At 37.0% G+C, this 22016-nt stretch overlaps 1 protein-coding gene and 1 long non-coding RNA gene across 3 annotated transcripts in view; one reads left to right on the forward strand and one right to left on the reverse strand.

Moving 5' to 3' along the window:
* The window catches only part of LOC106079466 (nitric oxide synthase-like), a 229719-nt gene that overhangs the window by 196674 nt on the left and 11029 nt on the right, over window positions 1-22016 (reverse strand). The window lies entirely within an intron of this gene.
* On the forward strand, window positions 353-3039 carry LOC129921989 (uncharacterized). The gene is made up of 3 exons (XR_008773916.1): window positions 353-1335; window positions 1813-1922; window positions 2771-3039. It is a non-coding gene; the product is annotated as an uncharacterized LOC129921989 (long non-coding RNA).

A 22016-nucleotide genomic window follows, 5' to 3' on the forward strand; every position in this document is an offset into this window, starting at 1 on the left:
TGTTTTTTTTTTTAACTAACTAGAATCCCAAATAACATCCAATTCTTCTAAAAGCTATAAAAAGATCTGATATTGTTTCGAATATATTCGCCCAATAAAATTTTAGAATCATTAGGCTCTACTTCACTAGAAAGTGATTGTACACATAAACATGTAGATGTAGTGATCTATGGCTATAAACTTTATCTACAAATACGAACTTACACACAACACACTACTACACTACTATATATATATATATATATATATATATATATATATATATATATATATATATATATTATATATATATATATAACACTAAACACTATTTATGTAAATGCCCATTTTTAAGTTTGTAAAATAATAATTTGTTTTTATAAAAAATCTGGCTATGCCTATAGTACTCTTAACAAAATTATGACTAAAAATATTATGAACGTCGAGTCTCTAGATTCATCATCTTAATCTTTGTGTGTCTGATAAACCCAGAGAATGAAGATATAGAATCTATATAGGCCCCCTATTATATAGAATCTAGCTCTAGTTGACTCTAGACTAGATCTAGGATAATTTCAAGTCTAGATGTTCAGCTTCATCTTACCTTGATCATGATGATTAATTTTAATCTGACTTGTTAACTTAAACTTCGTCTTACTAAATACTTAGGCTTAGGCGCCTTAGCCTCTTCATATGTGAATCATGAATGGAAGTGCTTGGCTTACAGTGTCACAGATCGTTCTTTAAACTATTTGAAGATCTACTTTATCTTTACTAACGACTCTAATCTATATCTAGTTTATATCTATATTTTATATGATAATAATACACCTAGACTCTTATAATATACTTATAATAAAGACAAAGTTATAAGATCTAGAATCTGTATCTAGATCTATTCCCATTTGTGATTTATACACTGATTATACACTACAGATTTAATGTTTCTGATGAGCAATACTACTATCTACAGCCATGCCCATCAACATAGGCCCTACTCATGTACTAGATCTAGCTCTTTTGATCACAACTCATATCTTCCCTAGATATAAACAACTGTACTAGATTGGACTAGACATTCTAATCGGTTCTATTTTCGTTTTTCATTATTCTCACATATTCTAGTAGGCAATAGGTACCAAATTGTGCTATTTATTCACTGTAGATCTAGATCTTAACTTTTCTCTTAACTACCAAAGAAGTACACAAAGGATGTTGAAAGGTACCCAAAGGGCTCTAATTGCTACCATTCAATGTGTGGATTCAAGTATTTACCCAGATACTGCCACAATATGCTCTTATTGTTTTCAAAGGAGTTTTCACACAGTGCCAGAAGCTGTATAAATACATTTAACAGTAAGTTTTTAAGTAATTAATCATTTATTTTTAAACGTTATGTAAGTCTATTTTAATTGTAAGAATCCATGTGCTATTTTATTTAAAGCTAACTTATAGGTGAATATTTACACAATATTGTTGTTATGTTGTAAATAAAACATATTATATTCCCTCCAGCCTGTGCAGGGTATTTCTAAAGTGATAATTTTCTCATGCAGGCCAATACCACTCTTTTGTTATCTAAGGTGTTTTCCTTCAAATTATACTTTCTTGCATAAGAATTAAATATATTATGCAACAATTCTCAATTAGAAGTACAGTTTAACCAGTTATCTTGGTGGAAAAGGATGTCAGATGAGTTGAGAAAATGCTTAAAGAAAGTCTTTACATAATTCTTTGAACTAAGTCACTATAAATATTTTGGAGATTTTTTAAATTTAATTAGAATTTTATTATTGCTCACATTAAAAGCAATTGTTCTTTTCTTTTCCGCAGATGTATATTTCAAGAAGAAATGATGCTTTCTTATTTCTAAGAGTTTATCAATAGGATGAATGCCACAAAACTCACTTGTTATGCCAGAAACTCTTCCTACGAAACTTCCAGTAAGTAAAAAAAAAAGTAAAGTTTCCCTTTCAGACCTTGTGATCGATAGGGCAGATGATGTAGAGATCATCTGTTTCTGACCATTCTGTTGCCTACGGTTAACGAGGGTGTCATGTGGCCAGCACAGTGACCAACCGCCATTACTTTCCCCAACTAATGTCAGGTACCCATTAGAGCTGAGTGGACTCAGACTCAAATTAAAAATTCCAGTCTTCACCAGGATTTGAACCCCGGTCCCCAGTTCGGAAGCCAAGCGCTAACCGCTAAGCCACCAGGCCTCCTTCCAGTAAGTAGGACAGCTTAAAATTTAATACTTTTATCTTAGTGCAAAAAGAATAAAAGCTGTCTTCAAATTCTCCCTTTAAATTTGCAAAGATATGTTTATAATTTAATGTATGCAGTAAAAAATTATGTTTCAAACACTCAGTACAATATTCAATGACTCTCTTTATTTGGGTTACCTCAGCCCGCTTGTGCAGAAAATTTCCTGAATTTTTTAAAAAATCTGTTCCCTTCACTTTCAAGTGCATTTAATCATTCATTAAATTTTCATAATATTACTGAATATAATGTCAAAGATTAAATATTATTATTATTATACTATTCCTTTTTTTTTGTAATATTTTTGTTTCATAATATGTTAACATAGCATTTTTAGTATAAAACCTCTAATGTACTTTACTATACTCCTAATATACTTTTTAAGGAACTGTTTTGTTAGATGTTTTCAGAATTGATTTTATCCGTAAAGGACTTGAACATATGGAAGTTTGGTACTATATGAAACTAAGATTGAATTGGTGACTTGTTATGAATTTAATGTATGTTGTTTCTATTCCATCAACAGTACTAGAATTTGTCCAGTGCCTGTGATCCTCTGAGTTGAAGGAGAATGTGCTCCATAATACCTACTAGGAGCTTGCTGATAGCTGGAAGTTCATGAATACTATGTTGTCCTTGATTTGATGATTCTGAAAACTACCATTTCTGAAGACTTGAGCATTATTTCTATAATTTAAAAAAATCTTTTCAGGAAATATTGTGTTTATAATATTAAGAAAGTGAAGATAATATTGTTCTTACTAATATTATTGACTTATTAAAATAGAAAGCACATCATTACCAATATTCACTTGTCAATAAATGTTAGCATTATTCAATTTTTAGTTACATGTTCAAACTATTAAATTTTATTATTTAAATTATAGCAACTTTCTCTTTCAGTCCAGCTTAAGATACATTCCTGTAAAAAGTCTATAATAATAAGTTAATGTCGATGTAGTATTGTTCAGACACTTACAAGTTTAATCATCTATACTTCACAAAAAAAAAGTGTTTGAATGGTTTTCATTTGTTTGTACATCAAATATGTATTAATATAATTATCATTTTTAGATGAAACATTAAATACTGAAGATGACCATTTCAATTTCTGATGTAGGCCTATTCTCATTTCTTGAAATAAACAGAATATTATCTGAAATTTCATCCCTTCATGGTAACTGTAACTGGCTTCATAAAAAAATGGAGTAATGACTGGGTTGACTATACATTTTTGTATAAATAATGCATCAATGAATGTAGCTTATACTGTTCTTTTCCTCATCTTGAAATGTGTGGACTGATAATTAGCTGTTGCATGATACTCTAAATGACAAATATCTTCTACTCATTACAATAGCATATTTCCATGCTGTTTGGCTAAGTGGAAGCAGATAAAATTTGTTCCTCTATTAGCTGTAAAATCTCGAAATTCATGAGCAGCTGAGAAAAAAAGAAAAGAAATTCAAACTAGTTTATACATGTTATAAATATATATATTTGCTAATTAAAAAATGTAAGACTACTTTATGTTACAACAATGGACAGCATCTTTAAAGTTGATTTCAATGCAATCACAAGAAATAATTTTTTCTCTACAATTAGGCCTGCTTTAATGATTTTTTTTTTATGTAAATAAATTTTATGCATAGGATTAAATATAACATGTACTTAAGGAGATTTTTTACCTATTATTTCACAGTTACAAGTAATTTAAAGTGATACATGTATTGATAACACAATGTTATTGGAGAAAGTAAAAAAAAATCTCACTTGTAGTAGATCCCTTTCAATTTGAAAGTTAGTGACAATCAAATCAGGTTTGTGGAAGTAGTATGCTCCTTAAGTAAAAAAAAAACCAAAAACAACGAAAAATGCATTATAAAAAGTTTTCGCTTTAAATAAAATTTCTCTTGGGTGACTTGAGTAGAAAGTAATAGAAATATGAACTTCATTTAGCAATATGCTCACACTAAGCAGAAGTGGTTTTTACTAGTGAAAATTGTCTGTCCAAATAAGCTATTGAAACTACTGTTAGCTTCACATGATATGAACTGTAAAGTTTGACAGTTCTTCCTCTAAGACTTTTAGGTACCGGTATTATCTATCAAGAGCAGGGTAAAACAAGGATGGGTTTTGGCCATCAACACTATTCGGAATGGTTTCGTCTGTACTCTCATAGCGCCTTGGAAGATGGAGTAGGTCCTATATATCCACAGTAGATCGGATGGAAGGCTTCTTAAACTGGCTTGACCAAAACGAGGAAACTACATAACCTGATTAGGGAACTGATGTTTGACGACGATGCTGCTCTCACTACCTTTCGCAGTAATTATTACAAAGGCTAGTCAATACTTCGACAGCTGCAGGTCAATAGTTCAGTCTTACAATAACTCTCACCAAGACAGAAAAAAGGGCATAAAAAGTCAACATCATCAAACTCCATTTGAGTGAGGGCTTGAGAGGCTCAAATCTTCTTTTGCAAAAGCCCTGGACAGAAACCCTGCTGTATTGCGTAGTGCATACATGTCACCATACAGATCGAGAATTTTTGGTTCTGACCTGTTGAGACGGAGATCAGCAAGTCTGGGGCAGTCAAACAGAAAATGAGGCACGGGGGCACCAGGATTCGAAATTTGGCCATAGCCATGAGAAACATGAGGCAACAGGACAGTGGCCTGTCCTGCACTGTGTTATAATAACTTGCCATAAAACATCACAGAATGTACTTTTTCTATTTTATCAACGACAGCATCTAAATGCCAAACATACTTTTCTTACATTTTTCAACTCGGAGAAAACTTTACATCTAGACTTATTACTTTTACTTTAGGCCTACACATAATATAGGACTTTTTTACAACTTATAAACGAAAGGTCATTTTAGCCTATTATAGTAAGAGCATATAGATCTAAATTTACCGGGTTATCCTTCTGAATAAGTCTTACTATTTGGTTTATATATATATATATATATATATATATATATATATATATATATATATATATATATATATATATATAAATATATATATATATATATATATATATATATATATATATATATATATATATATATATATATATAGGCTATGCTCTCACAAGAACCTCAATTTAATCAATGTCGTAAACAAGAAAATACACGAAATACAGGCTTGGCTAATTAGTCTATATTGGCTAAGAAAATCAGCTATAAAGCTTTACAGTTATAGATCTAAGTCAGAAATTGATTTGTGCACACTTACCTCTGTAACATCTTCTTTAACAATTCAGTTTCCATTCATGATTTGCTGTAAAAGTGGTGGTAAAAATCTTCGAGAATGGTTTCTTTATACGTAAAAAAAAATCTACCGGAAGTCAATTTACCACGCAACCAAGGACGCCTCCGTGAACGGGACTTGTTTATTGAAAAATATAGGCTTAGTGCGTAGAGTTGGCAGTCCATGTCATATATAGTCTATGCTTAGACCTAATAAATCCATGACGTCATAATCTTTTTTTTAAAGGCTTTTACTTACTCCATCTGTCTGTCTGTCTGTCTGTCTGTCTGTCTAGTTCCCAATTTTTACTCGTTTTTTTTTTGTCTCGCATTCTTGGATTGGGTTTATATTATTAATTTGGAAATTGTCGGTACTGTCGATGACAGTATATGAATCAATAAAACCCAATTAGTTAATCAATTTGTTGTTATTAATTCATTTTTGCTTTATATGGGAAAAGATGAGTTAATCTTTCATATATATTTAGTCATGCATATTAACCAATGACCTAAACTCCGCCAAGTCACTGATTTTCCTGGCTGGCTCAGGCAACCCATTTCATGCTCTAATAGCGCTAGGGAAGAAGGATAGATAGATATAGATATAGATATGCCAATGATTTTGCGGTTCTTTCCTTGAAAGCTTAAAAAAAAAGCATTTTTTATATTTTGCTTGTTTGGGGTACGATGTCAAAAGTTCAAGTAGATTACGTCCCTTTCCTCTTGCCAATTGTTGTAACAACACCATGGTTTCATGACGTGATGGCAGGCTGTGATACAAACTGACCATCATACGGGGTACGTTTGACAAGAATTCCGGGTGCAACGAGGTCTAGCCTTGCTGCGATGACATGACCTTCCGACATGGATGGACCTTGTTGGACAGTTAGGTGGACAAGACTTACAATCCCAAATATCTCAGGGTTTCTCTCAAATAAAAAACAATATTTAATTATTTAAAAAAAAAAAAACATGAGACAGAGGCGTGACTTTCTGGTCGCTTTTTTTAGAGACAGAGGCGTGACTTTCTGGTCGCTTTTTTTAGAGACAGAGGCGTGACTTTCTGGTCGCTTTCGTAGATACAGAGGCGTGACCTCATGATCGCTTTCGTAGATACAGAGGCGTGACCACATGATCGCTTTCGTAGATACAGAGGCGTGACCACATGATCGCTTTTTTTAGAGACAGAGGCGTGACCTCGTGGTCGCTTTTTTTAGAGACAGAGGCGTGACCTCATGATCGCTTTTTTTAGAGACAGAGGCGTGACCTCGTGGTCGCTTTTTTTAGAGACAGAGGCGTGACCTCATGATCGCTTTCGTAGATACAGAGGCGTGACCTCGTGGTCGCTTTTTTTAGAGACAGAGGCGTGACCTCATGATCGCTTTTTTTAGAGACAGAGGCGTGACCTCGTGGTCGCTTTTTTTAGAGACAGAGGCGTGACCTCATGATCGCTTTCGTAGATACAGAGGCGTGACCTCGTGGTCGCTTTTTTTAGAGACAGAGGCGTGACCTCATGATCGCTTTCGTAGATACAGAGGCGTGACCTCGTGGTCGCTTTTTTTAGAGACAGAGGCGTGACCTCATGATCGCTTTTTTTAGAGACAGAGGCGTGACCTCATGATCGCTTTTTTTAGAGACAGAGGCGTGACCTCATGATCGCTTTTTTTAGAGACAGAGGCGTGACCTCATGATCGCTTTTTTTAGAGACAGAGGCGTGACCTCGTGGTCGCTTTTTTTAGAGACAGAGGCGTGACCTCGTGGTCGCTTTTTTTAGAGACAGAGGCGTGACCTCGTGGTCGCTTTTTTTAGAGACAGAGGCGTGACCTCGTGGTCGCTTTTTTTAGAGACAGAGGCTTGACTTTCTGGTCGCTTTCGTAGATACAGAGGCGTGACCTCATGATCGCTTTCGTAGATACAGAGGCGTGACCACATGATCGCTTTCGTAGATACAGAGGCGTGACCTCATGACCGCTTTCGTAGAGACAGAGGCGTGACCACATGATCGCTTTCGTAGATACAGAGGCGTGACCTCATGATCGCTTTTTTTAGAGACAGAGGCGTGACCTCATGATCGCTTTCGTAGATACAGAGGCGTGACCTCGTGGTCGCTTTTTTTAGAGACAGAGGCGTGACCTCATGATCGCTTTCGTAGATACAGAGGCGTGACCTCGTGGTCGCTTTTTTTAGAGACAGAGGCGTGACCTCATGATCGCTTTTTTTAGAGACAGAGGCGTGACCTCGTGGTCGCTTTTTTTAGAGACAGAGGCGTGACCTCGTGGTCGCTTTTTTTAGAGACAGAGGCGTGACCTCGTGGTCGCTTTTTTTAGAGACAGAGGCGTGACCTCGTGGTCGCTTTTTTTAGAGACAGAGGCGTGACCTCGTGGTCGCTTTTTTTAGAGACAGAGGCGTGATCTCGTGGTCGCTTTTTTTAGAGACAGAGGCGTGATCTCGTGGTCGCTTTTTTTAGAGACAGAGGCGTGACCTCATGATCGCTTTTTTTAGAGACAGAGGCGTGACCTCGTGGTCGCTTTTTTTAGAGACAGAGGCGTGACCTCATGATCGCTTTTTTTAGAGACAGAGGCGTGACCTCGTGGTCGCTTTTTTTAGAGACAGAGGCGTGACCTCGTGGTCGCTTTTTTTAGAGACAGAGGCGTGACCTCGTGGTCGCTTTTTTTAGAGACAGAGGCGTGACCTCGTGGTCGCTTTTTTTAGAGACAGAGGCGTGATCTCGTGGTCGCTTTTTTTAGAGACAGAGGCGTGACTTTCTGGTCGCTTTCGTAGAGACAGAGGCGTGACCTCGTGATCGCTTTTTTTAGAAACAGATGCGTGACCTCGTGATTGTTTTCGAAGAGACAGAGGCGTGACTTTCTGGTCGCTTTCGTAGAGACAGAGGCGTGACCTCGTGATCGCTTTCGTAGAGACATAGGCGTGAACTCTTGACCTTCTACATAGGCTACTGTCAGAAGCAACACAAGATTATTATTATTAATTTTATTAGTAAATTGTATCATAAACAGATTATATTGTGCTCGCTCGCTTTGTTTTAAAGTCATAGAGTAAACAACTAAACAAAGTCATAGTGTAAACAAGACAAAGTCATCGTGTAAACGAGACAAAGTCATCGTGTAAACGAGACAAAGTCATCGTGTAAAAGGATTTTGTCTTTAGATCTACATTTCTGTGTGAGAAGTGGTAGAGGTGTTAATACTCCCTGACTCGCACCCCACACAATTGAGAGGTGCTGTTGGTGGTAGAACAAGAGGAGCCAAAAGGATCAAATGGACGAGAGAAATAAATCTAGACATTATCAAATCGTTCCTCCGCGTAAATAACTGTGATGATTTTAATCGCCCTGATCTGCTGCTCATCGATAAAAAAGAAAAGGCCGCTACCATTATTGACATCGCCGTACCACTATCTTATAATTAAAAAAAAAACTGAGCTGGAAAAACAAAGAAAATATAGGAACCTTGGCTTGGAGATTAAGCGTTTATGGAAATTATCTAAAACAACAATATACCCCATTGTTATATCAACCGAGGGGATAATAACAACTGACTTCACAGACACCTCCTAGGCCCTTAACATTCCTAGGAACATCCTCGTTGCCTGTCAGAGGGCGGTACTGCAGCAGACCTGCCACATCACCAGAAAATTCCTCGGTGGAAACTGATAAAGGGACTACCGAAGCAGGACGTTTTGGCGACGCCGTTTTGGCCCCGCCGTTTTGGCGCGAAGGTCGTTTTGGCGCGAGCCGTTTTGGCGACGGGACGTTTTGGCGCGAAATACATTATGTACGTTTATTGTATTATTTCTTTTAAAAGAATTATTCATATCTATGTTTTGAACGAGTGTTTGTGTTAAGACATATTTTTCACGTACTAAATGTAAATGTGTGTTTGTTTTTCACATCATTTTCTTTAATAAACATTTTGGCTTGCGTATGTGTGTTTATTAAGAGGCACACTTTTATTTTCAAAAAAGTTTTTTAAGATATTACTTTAAAATTAAAAACAAAATGAAACGATGATAGACTAAAAATTGATGCAATTATTTGTTTACATTAACATTGGTTTGTTTAATGACTGTATGGTATCTCCAGCTATACATACCAAACATTTGCTAATAATAAGTAAAAATATAATACATGTACCATGTTTCTCAAAATAATTTAAGTTAAGTATACATAGACATCAGGGTTATTTGCCTAAGTCGCGGGTTCATTAAAAAAAAAACTACGTGCTTATTAAATTATCGTCAAATGATATCTCGCGCCAAAACGTCCCGTCGCCAAAACGGCTCGCGCCAAAACGTCCCGTCGCCAAAACGGCTCGCGCCAAAACGTCCCATCGCCAAAACGGCGGGGCCAAATCGGCGTCGCCAAAACGGCGTCGCCAAAACGTCACGTACCGAGGGACTACAATGAATTTTGTTTCCCTTTAACGAAACTCGACCCTGGCAGCGCCAGAGAATGAATACTCGTTCTTTTATAATAATAATACTTTTATTATTTATATGCCCTTTAAACAAACAAAATGTAGGCTCAAGGCGCTGTGATAACATTACAAACATAAACACGAGAGTTAAAATCACAAACTAAAAAAAGTTTTGAACAGATAGGTCCTAATGTTCTTTTTGACTGTAGTGTAGCGAGTTGTCTGTCTGAGAATAGAAAGAATAGAATTACGTAAGCACTGGGTAGAATGAAAAACAGATAGATCTGTAAATGCGTAGATAGATCTGTAAATGCGTAGATAGATCTGTAAATGCGTAGATAGATCTGTAAATGCGTAGATAGATCTGTAAATGCGTAGATAGATCTGTAAATGCGTAGATAGAACTGTAAATGCGTAGATAGATCTGTAAATGCGTAGATAGATCTGTAAATGCGTAGATCGATCTGTAAATGCGTAGATAGATTTGTAAATGCGTAGATAGATCTGTAAATGCGTAGATTGATCTGTAAATGCGTAAATAGATCTGTAAATGCGTAGATAGATTTCGTTAGTAAAACCGATTTATCTATCAATTTAAAAAAAAAACAACAAGACTTTAAATAAATATTCGTCTGAGAAAAAAAAATATTCTTACATTGAAAGATAAATGAGAGAATGAGAAGGATAAAAAAAACAAGATAGAAAAAATAAGAAAGAAAAAAAAACGCTAACTATAAAAGAAATGTTTCAAATTGCCAAAACAAAGAAAAGGAAGAATCAATTATCAGAAATCAATCAAACACTTCCGGATCATAGCCTCGTTACCGCTTCGTCCAATGAAAAAGAAGCGCCTCACGGGAAGGCGGTCTGGCCACGAGCACAAAGTTTGAGTAGCAGACGTGACATCAATGAGATGACTATTTACCGTTTTTTTTTTGAAGTGCGGAGGTGTTGATGTGCCATAAGAGATCGATTCTCTCTTTTTTCTCTCTCTCTCTCTCTCTCTCTCTCTTTTACGGAACAATTGTTGCAGACTTGAAAGGACACTGAAAATATGTATGCAAATTCACAATGTCTCCGTAAAAATAGGTCAACAGTGGGTCAGTTCAACGATTTTTGACAGTGAGAAGCGGAAAGACTTGTGTATCGTATTTGGTTGGACTGTACTTATCCTGACGAACCTCATTGTTAATGTGTACAATATTAACTTGCCTTGTGACAGTATATTAGCCTCCTTCAGTCGTAGAACGACTATGGTTCATCTCGAACACTTTTTCGTATGGCTGTGGAGGCCTATTTTGGAGAGACACTCCGGTCCACAAATATTCTAAGTCAAGGTGGCTTTCGCTTTGGTGGTAGAGGAGCCAGCCATTTTTCGTACGACACGCTTTTCTTCAAGAGCTGAGGCCCATGTTTTCTCGCTGTCTATAGTCGTTACATATACAAATAATTAGCCAGTGCAATTTTATATTGGCTGCTTGAGGTTTAGGTCCGGGATAGATATTTTTACTAGTTTAAGTTTAATTTAAGTATTACATTTGTTTCTGGATTCTATTCCACATCCAGGCTTTTTATCAAGGTCTAGATTTTATTATAGTTCAAACTAGTTCATCTATTGGTCTATACATTAGTACTATATTTCATGATATAAAGTAGTGCCTAGTGGGAATTTCAGATAATTGGAACATCACCAAGACTTTTTTATTGAATCATGGATAGATAGACAGACAGACAGATAGATTTTGTTTCACCTTTAATTTTTTTTTTTTGTATGTCATTTTATTTAGTCCGTGATCTGTCTTTAAGTTTCTGTTCTATAAGTCCCTATTATAAATAAGGTCTGGTTTATTAGTAAACCAGTTTTTATAAATTTCGTAGGTGGAGCAGTTTTTTGAGTTTTTTGAGTTTATTTAGTGTGTTTGTGTATAAAAGTTTGTAGACTAACATAAAAAATATATAGTCAGTCTTTATGTATCGCAATTGTAGTTCCATAACATCACCCACATATCTTTTATTCCTAAGGTTTATTGTAGATATATCCTTCATCGGGGAACGAGAAATATGAAATGTTTATTTTAAAAGATGTGATCTAGCTAGAGTAAGTTACGCTATGTGATCACTTCCGGGTCAGCGACCAAATGTTCATCTCAGTTAGATTTAATCTCAAAATGAAAGCAATGAGGGAAAAAAATAATATTAAGATTTAGCAGACGTAGGATGCAGTAATCTCCCCTGATATTTTAAGAAGGGATATAAATAATTTATATGGACAGTAAATGTATTAAGTTTTTCCCCTAGAAGGTTGGGTTTATTTGGCTCTACGTCGAAGTCAGCGTTGTGTCATATTGTGTATGAAATTAGCAGGACCATCAAAAAATCAAACAAAGTTTTAGGGTTTATTAAAAGAAATTTCTATAAATCAAATAAGGACAGAAAACTAAACCAGAATATGCATCCTCCGTATTGGACCCCTCAACTCATAAAAACATTAAAAACTGGAACAGGCACAAAATAGAGCAGTGAGATTCGTAACAAACTATTATTCACATTTGACTAGAGTAACACCTTTAGTAAAATCACTAAATTTAGAAAGCCTTCAGGATAGAAGACTCAAAAGTAAAGTAGCAACTATACATAAAACACTGAACCATAATCTTCAAATACAAAAACAAAATTTAAATAAAATACTCATAAAGACACAAAGATAAAGGCACATTTTTTTCCATATTCTAGGACAAATTTGTACAAGTGCTCCTTCTTCCCTAGTGCTATTAGAGCATGGAATGGGTTGCCTGAGCTAGCCAGGAAAACCAGTGTCTTGGCGGAGTTTAGGTAATTGGTTAACATGCATGACTAGATGCATGACACGTAGGATGTAATCATCTTCTTTTTGAAGTAACGTCTGTATTTTATAAGATAAGAAGAAAAGCATTGCAATTTGTACTGTAGAAAAGAAAATAGATCTAGATCTAGTTCTAGTTGACATATATACATTGATTGTTTAAGTCCTCTAATATTACATCGAATTAAATTGTGTTATTAGGGGTGGTGGGTGAGCGGGGAATTCAGTCATTATTGTTCATAGATCTAGAATACTTACTCGGTACAAAATAAATATGTGGGGAGGGGGGGGGGGGGGCGGGGGGTAAAGGAAGAATAAAAAAAAACACTTGAATATCGTTCCAAGGCACTGCATATGTCCGAAAGAAAATCTATATCCACCGAGATAACTCTAGCAAGATCCCGATACCATTGAGTTATCTCGCATTTTACGCTTTTGTAATTCAACATCAAAATTCTAGTGTCACGTGACTGGCCACCCTCGCACTCTGACCCCCCACCCCCACCCAAACTTTTCTCAGCCTTCATAAAGTCGAGGCCATAGAGTTAAGCTAAAAAAAAAGACACCCCCACACACACACACACACACCCCTGTCCCCCCTCGAGATCCACCTTCACCCCTCCACGGAGGAAGCTCCAAGACTATCGCCGTCCTCATAAACTAAATATTTTGTTCCCAAACACAAAACGTTACAGGGAACATACGACGTAATCATCTTCTTTTTTTTTTTTGAAGTAACGTCTGTATAATATAAGATAAGAAGAAGAATCAAGAAGAAAAAGAATGGAACCCCCCCCCCCTCCCTCCCATCCACTCCCCCGGCTATTAATTTATGCTTAAGAAAAGTCTAACACTAAATCTAAGGGAGAAAACTTCCATTGTTTTTTTTTTAAATCGACGTCTGCTTGGTCACAGAAATGATGAAATCTAGGTCAGTGTGCAAGTTAGCAGATTGCACGATTCGCAATTTTAGTCAAGAAATTATATCACAAGATTACTTCACAATGTAATTTAAACAAAACAAAACAAAGAAGAGAGCCTATATTTTTTGAATGCTGACAAGTGTTCTCACACTTATAGCCGCCTGGTCGTGTGGTATTGCAGATTTTCACGACAGACAAAATAACCGAGCGTCTTATCTTATCTTATATAATACAGACGTTACTTCAAAAAAGAAGATGATTACGTCCTACGCATCATGCATTCAGGCATGCATATTAACCGATGACTTAAATTCTGCCAAGTCACTGGTTTTCCTGGCTAGCTCAGGCAACCCATTCCATGCTCTAATAGCACTAGGGAAGAAAGAGTATTTGTACAATTTTGTCCTAGCATATGGGACGAGGAATGTGCCTTTATCTTTGTGTCTTTCAGAGTATTTTATTAAAATTTTGTTTTTGTATTTGAAGATTATGGTTCAGTGTTTTATGTATGATTGCTCCTTTACTTTTGAGCCTTCTGTCCTGAAGGCTTTCTAAATTTAGTGATTTTACTAAAGGTGTTACTCTAGTCAAATGTGAATATTCGTTTGTTATGAATCCCTGCCATTCCCTGCCACATAAAACACTGAACCATAATCTTCAAATACAAAAACAAAATTTAATAAAATAGAATTTAAGTCATTGGTTAATATGCATGACTAAATGCATGACGCGTAGGACGTAATCATCTTCTTTTTTGAAGTAACGTCTGTATTATATAAGATAAGATAAGATCTCACTGCTCTATTGTTTTATTGTCAGTTCCAGTTTCTTAATGTTTTCTTGAGTTGAGGGGTCCCAAATAGAGGATGCATATTCTATTATTGGCCTAACCAAGGCTATATAACATTTTAGTTTTATGTTCTTTTTTTTTATTTATAGACATTTCTTTTAACTCTTTCTCTCCTAACTGACGATACCAACGTTGATTCCACCAGAACGTGGTAAATAAATACGGAAAAAAATAGTTAATAAACCCTATCATTGTCATCGTTGCCAACTAAGAATTCTATTGTGCTATAAACGGAAGACACAATAGGATTCTGCTGTGCTAAAAAAGGCATAAAACTATCCCTATAAAACAGAGTTTATCGACATTTCCTTCATTTTGTAAACTTCACCGGATACTCCAAAAAAATAGCTATTTATAGTTTTTCCGCCATGGATGAAAATCTCTAATGCATTTCGGGACTGTCGTTACGGTGGGTCCGAGGTTCAAATTCATCCCGCCGCCACTTATTTTTGTCCTGCGATTTTGAGTTAGGGTGTGATTTTTTTTTAAAAGTCTGCCTCTTCTTCTTTTCCTGGTACTGTTCCCTGAAGGAAGGTTTTTTGCGAGCTCTGAGGACCTTGTAAATATGAGCATAAGAGTTTTAGTTTGCGTTTTTTTCGACAGTAAGCAGGTCTTCGTGGGGTTCTAATCGCTGTGATAATCCTGTCTCTAATCTCTTGGTTTGTGATGAATACAAAAACTTAGAAAGACCGCACAGTCGACACCCTGGTTCTTTAAGTTGAACCCCATCCGTTGTTATCCAGTGCCGCACAACAGAAGATATAGGTACTGCAATGCAGAGAGGATGCAAATATACCAATTTGTTGTTAAGTGTAACATGTTTCGGGTGTTTTACATGTTTCAGGTTTGTTACATGTTTCAGGTTTGTTACATGTTTCAGGTTTGTTACATGTTTCTGTTACATGTTTCAGGTTTGTTACATGTTTCAGGTTTGTTACATGTTTCGGGTGTTTTACATGTTTCGGGTGTTTTACATGTTTCGGGTGTTTTACATGTTTCAGAAAGAAAGAAGGGTGAAAATGCAATGGCGCCTGGTGATTTTATATGCCCAACCTGTGATCGCAGCTGTGTATCAAGGATTGGCCTCTTTAGTCACACAAGAAGTTGCAAAGGGAAAAGATCGTCTCGCGAGACGTAAAATGCCACAGAGAGACAGACATGTTTCAGGTTTGTTACATGTTTCTGTTACATGTTTCAGGTTTGTTACATGTTTCTGTTACATGTTTCAGGTTTGTTACATGTTTCAGGTTTGTTACATGTTTCAGGTTTGTTACATGTTTCGGGTGTTTTACATGTTTCGGGTGTTTTACATGTTTCGGGTGTTTTACATAATTCAGGTTTGTTACATGTTTCGGGTGTTTTACATGTTTCGGGTGTTTTACATGTTTCGGGTGTTTTACATGTTTCAGGTTTGTTACATGTTTCAGGTTTGTTACATGTTTCAGGTTTGTTACATGTTTCGGGCGTTTTACATGTTTCAGGTTTGTTACATGTTTCGGGTGTTTTACATGTTTCGGGTGTTTTACATGTTTCAGGTTTGTTACATTTTCGGGTGTTTTACATGTTTCAGGTTTGTTACATGTTTCGGGTGTTTTACATGTTTCAGGTTTGTTACATGTTTCAGGTTTGTTACATGTTTCAGGTTTGTTACATGTTTCGGGTTTGTTACATGTTTCGGGTGTTTTACATGTTTCAGGTTTGTTACATGTTTCAGGTTTGTTACATGTTTCAGGTTTGTTACATGTTTCGGGTGTTTTACATGTTTCAGGTTTGTTACATGTTTCAGGTTTGTTACATGTTTCAGGTTTGTTACATGTTTCGGGTGTTTTACATGTTTCGGGTTTGTTACATGTTTCGGGTGTTTTACATGTTTCAGGTTTGTTACATGTTTCAGGTTTGTTACATGTTTCAGGTTTGTTACATGTTTCGGGTGTTTTACATGTTTCAGGTTTGTTACATGTTTCAGGTTTGTTACATGTTTCGGGTGTTTTACATGTTTCGGGTTTGTTACATGTTTCGGGTGTTTTACATGTTTCAGGTTTGTTACATGTTTCAGGTTTGTTACATGTTTCAGGTTTGTTACATGTTTCGGGTGTTTTACATGTTTCACTTTTGTTACATGTTTCGGGTGTTTTACATGTTTCGGGTGTTTTACATGTTTCAGGTTTGTTACATGTTTCAGGTTTGTTACATGTTTCGGGTGTTTTACATGTTTCAGGTTTGTTACATGTTTCAGGTTTGTTACATGTTTCGGGTTTGTTACATGTTTCAGGTTTGTTACATGTTTCGGGTGTTTTACATGTTTCAGGTTTGTTACATGTTTCGGGTGTTTTACATGTTTCGGGTGTTTTACATGTTTCGGGTGTTTTACATGTTTCGGATGTGCCTTCAAAATGGACGATTATTACATCCTAGCCCAAACCCCCCCCCCCCGCAAGACGGCACTGGAAGGCAGCTAGCAGGGCTCGCCATTGAGACAACAGTCAAGAAGTCATCAACTATGTCTCTCATAGAAAGACATGATTTCGATTCTCGATGTTTGACTTTCGAGTCGCAATATTAGACTTCAGATACGTTACATTTGACTTTCCACAATATTCGAATTTCAATTCGCAATATTTGACTTTCGATTTCCGATTCTTGATACTTATAATTGACTTTCGATTCGCGATATTTGACTTTCGATTTCCGATTCCTGATACTTATATTTGACTTTCGATTCGCGATATTTGACTTTCGATTCCAGATTCCTGATACTTATATTTGATTTTGGATTCGCGATATATTTTACTCAAAGATCGATTCGAGATTTATTTCACTTAAAAGTCAATGCGTGATATTCTATACTTACAAATCAATTCGTGATATATACATTAACTACTGGCTGTTGGTGCAATTTGTTAACTCTCAGGACGTTTCGACGGTGGCGTCTCGCGGAAGGATGTCATATGGCACTGACAAGTGTGTCACATTTAATCCACCTACACATGACAAATGACAAATGACAAGACTTTTGTAGTGGAGTGCAACAGACATTCGAATTAATTAATGCCCGACTGTACTTAAGAGATAAATGAATGAGCACACCCACACAAAAAAAAAAGTTAAAAGACATCAAGATGCAAAAAGACAGACAGACATGCGAACAAACAGTCAACTAGAGTAATTACGGGACAGAATTGACAGACAGATCAGCCAATCAATAGGCACGGGCGTCGTGACGTAGCGAAACGCCCGCCATGTTGGATTCGCATCGACTGCTCCAGGTAATGACTCGGGTTAGTTCATTCATAAGCTACGTTCAACTGGAGGCGAAGAATCAAGGGAGGGAAAGGGGAAAAAAAAAAGAGGGGGGAGGGGAGGGATAGATAATGATGTTAACGGGGAAAGAGAGGAGGGGGGCTGAATCCGCCCCTGACAAGAAACAAAAGCTCAGCTCCCGGAACTCGAGATATATCACTTGTATTGTGATGGATAGATTTGGATAATTGTTTAATTGCAAGTGTGGGTCGATCTCCACCTCTCTCCCTCACACGCACGCTCATTATCACACGTACTTAAATAGTTCGGTTCACGGCTTCTTTAAGTCCTACACTCTGTCACTGTAAAACATTTACAAGGCAGTGGCGTAGCTAGAAATTTGTCATAATTGGGGGGCCCGGGAGGCTTGATCTTTTTATTCATTTTTTTTTTTGTTTTTTTTTTTTGTTTTTTTTTTTTTGGGGGGGGGGGCTACATTTTGATTAATATTTCATATTAAATTAGGGTTTTTTACATTAAATATTACGCAAGATGCATGGGCCCCTAAAGAGGTCAGGGGCCCCCAATAGATGGAAAATTTCTAGATACGCCCCTGAGTATAAAGTAAGTTTCCGTACGCAGTATAAGTTTTGATTACACTTACTAATAATACTCTTACATTCAAAATAAGATCATTATCATTCAAACATTAAATCCACTTGACGATTGTATCGAACATCTCAAATGTATTAAATATGGTATTGAATCTAAGACAATCAATATTAAATAAATTATTATATGTATAAAGTCAGGTTACTTATGTTTTGATAACAGTTCAAATAGGGAAATAGTTATTCGAGTCAACTAAGCTATCCATAGTCAATCTGCCACAGATTTTTTCTAGATTTCTCATACATATATGAAGCTGCCAATATTGCACAAATTCTCTGAACCAGCTGTTTAGTTTTGTCACAAACTAGTCTAGTTTTAGAACCACTGTGACACTCGGACTTGACAAGTTTGGAAAAATGGAATTCCACAAGCCTCTTGAACAGGGGTTCTCAACCTGTGGGTCGCGACCCCCTTTGGGGTCGATTGACGATTTGCCAGGGGTCGCCTAAGACTATCAAAAATAAGGATTGTTATTGTCTATTCTTCTATTTCTGTGTGTGTGGGGGGGGGGGGGGGTCGCGGCAGAGTGGGAGATTGTAAAAAGGGGTCGCCGAGCTTAAAAGGTTGAGAACCGCTGCTCTTGAAGAACTCTTATTTGAGAATATTTGTAAACATCGTATCTGAGTTTTGTCTCTTACTGAATGAGACACAAAATATTCCAGAGTGATCTCCCCTTGAGAGTGTAACCTCTCTGAATATTTTGTATCATGGAAGACGAGGTTTAACGATCGTTGTTAAACTGCTCAATATCTTCATGAATAAGACATGCAGTGTTGCGTTTTTGTTGTGTTACTTTCCCACTAATTAAAATGTGTGTTCCAAAAAGGCCGATGTCAGAGCGCACTTAGACTTGGGTCCTTCCGCAGCGGCGGCGAATTGGGTGGCATGCTGTCTCCACAAAGATCTGTCACTTGGCAATGTCTGAAGCCTCCTCCCACCTGGTGTCCACAGTTTTGAGGTCTTCCAAGTTATGGGAGGACGTCCCTGTTTGCGCTTTCCTCGTATTGGCCTCCATGCCATCGCAACTCTTGGTATGCTTAGTTTGTTTTGTCATGCTCCGCTAACCTCAGAGCGATCAGGACAACATTACTCTAGCCTTGAATGTGAGGTTCATAAGTTCTTTGTTTCAAACGGACACTGAAGTGTTTCTTGTTGTTTTTATTAATGTCGCTATGTCGCAGTGGTAGTTTTGGACGCTGATTGCAGAGCTAGAGAGGAGAATCCTAGCAATGGAATTGAGATGCTACAGAAAGATCTTAGGTATCACATTTAAAGACCGCACCACAAACGAAGAGATTAGAGACAGGGTTACTGTAGCGATTGGACCCCACGATGACCTGCTAACAATCGCAAGCTAAAAATCTATTGCCACATTACAAAGACTTTGGGGCTCACAAAGACCTTCCTTCAGGGAACAGTACCAGGATTAAAGAAGAAGAGGCAGACTGAAAAAGCGATGGGAAGACAACATAAAAGAATCGACGGGCCCCCATTGAAAGAGGTTCTAAGGCAAAAGACAGGAATGGAGAAAGACGGTCGCCAAATCTCGCATGGTGCCCCAACGGTCCAACAGACTAAGGGATAGGTAAAGTTTTAAAAAGTTGCAGCAATGTTGCTGCCAACTTTAAATAATGTATTAAACTTCTCTATATATTCACATTCGTCCAACACACTGTAGTCTATATAAACAGTCGGGAAACAATGCTATACTCTGTTCTCATTAGATCGATTATTTTATAAAAGAGAAAAAAAAAAGCACATAATGTCATTTTGGCTTTACCTGCACAGTAATCTGGCCACTTAAGTGCAATTAGGTTGCCCAATGGCACGCGGTCAGAAGAAAAAAGAAATGTTCTACTACAAAGGATGACATTTAGACAAAATGACGTTTGTTGAGCTCACCTGAGAGTCTGCGTTTATTTGTGACATTTGAAGAATAATTTGTGTGTGTGTGTCATTTATAACTTTCAAATAAAATCTTCGAAAAAAAAAATTGCAACCAATTTTTTTTTTCAACCCTATTACTTTGGTTCGTTTTACATCAAAAATTTCCGAGTTAAAATTTCGGAGCTAATTTGGCAAGGTGAAGGTCATTGAGACCGAAATATAACAAAAAGAATTTTACGCTGCAACGACATTTCCACTTACATATACCTGGTCGTGTGGTGTGCGCTCTGGACTATCGTTCGCTGGTCTCAATTTTCCCGGGTTCGAACCCATGCCTTTCCCCGTCGACTTGCGGAAGGGTTTGGGCTGCGATGTAATTATCTTCAAATCCGTAGGAACATCCGAAACAGTTAAAACATTTTACAAATGAAGCCCAACATCTAGCGCAAAACGATGGTATCTAGCAAAGGAAGGAAATTGTACTTGGCAAATGTGGTGGTATAAGTTGAATTAGTTCCCTTGAGGAGGCTTGAGCCCTTCATCATCATCATCATCTATTTGAGTGAGGGCTTGAGAGGCTCAAATCCTCTCTTGCAATAGCCCTGGACAGAAACCCTGCTGTCATGCGTAGTGCATAAATGTCGCCATACAGGTCGAGAATTTCAACCCTTAGTGAACAAGTTTTTTTATGCATTTAAATAGCGATCACGGCAACATTCACCCATATACCTCCTTCATCTTTATCTCTTCCCCTTTTTTTCACAACTGGTCCAGACAAGAGATAGGATCATAACACAATGAGAAAGATAAAAGCATGAAATAGCGTTATCAAAAACAGTGGGTAAAAAATATATCGCACAGATTTATTATTGTGAGTCTAGGGCTGTGTTTCCAAAACATTTTCCCTTAAATGAACATCCCGCATATTCTGAGTATTTAGCGGAACACTTTAATTATTTTTAAGATGGATTAATTCACGTGGGGGCCTACTAGCTAATTATTCCAGTACTTCGTGGAACACCTATTCCTGATTCGCGGAACACTAGGGTTCTGCGGAACACAGTATGGGAAACACTGGTCTAGAACCTAGATCTATTACAAATTTAATCACAAACTAGAAAAGTGAAGTTCCCCTTTCAGACCTTTGCGATCCATGAGGCAGATGATGTTAAGGTCATCTGTTTCTTCAGCCAACGGTTAACGAGCAGGGTGTCATGTGGCCAGCACAACGACCAACCGCGTTTAATTTCCTTTACTAAAGTCAGGTATACATTAGAGATGGGTAGACTCAGGAGGGCCCTTAAAATCCCAAATTTAAAAATCCCAGTCTTCACCGAGATTCGAACCCAGGATCCCAGGTTCAGAAGTCAATCACTTAACTATCCGAACCATCCCCTAATCCAAACTAATTGATGCAATTACACTTAATATAAGCTTTGTTGTTTTTTTAAGTATTATTTGTTTTGTTTTAATTTCTGAACAGGGCTATTCGAGTTAATGTTTTTTTATTTGCACTCTTTTTGTTTTCCTATTATGTGGTCGCTAGGGTATACAAAGGGTCACATTCTTCTTGTAGCGTTGTGGGAATTACCACCTGAACAAAAAAACCTTACACAACCCCCCCCCCTTTTGCAGACACTGCGCCCACCCCTTTGAAACCGTA

Source organism: Biomphalaria glabrata, chromosome 12, assembly GCF_947242115.1.
Source record: "Biomphalaria glabrata chromosome 12, xgBioGlab47.1, whole genome shotgun sequence".
NCBI classification, from domain to species: Eukaryota; Metazoa; Mollusca; class Gastropoda; family Planorbidae; genus Biomphalaria; species Biomphalaria glabrata.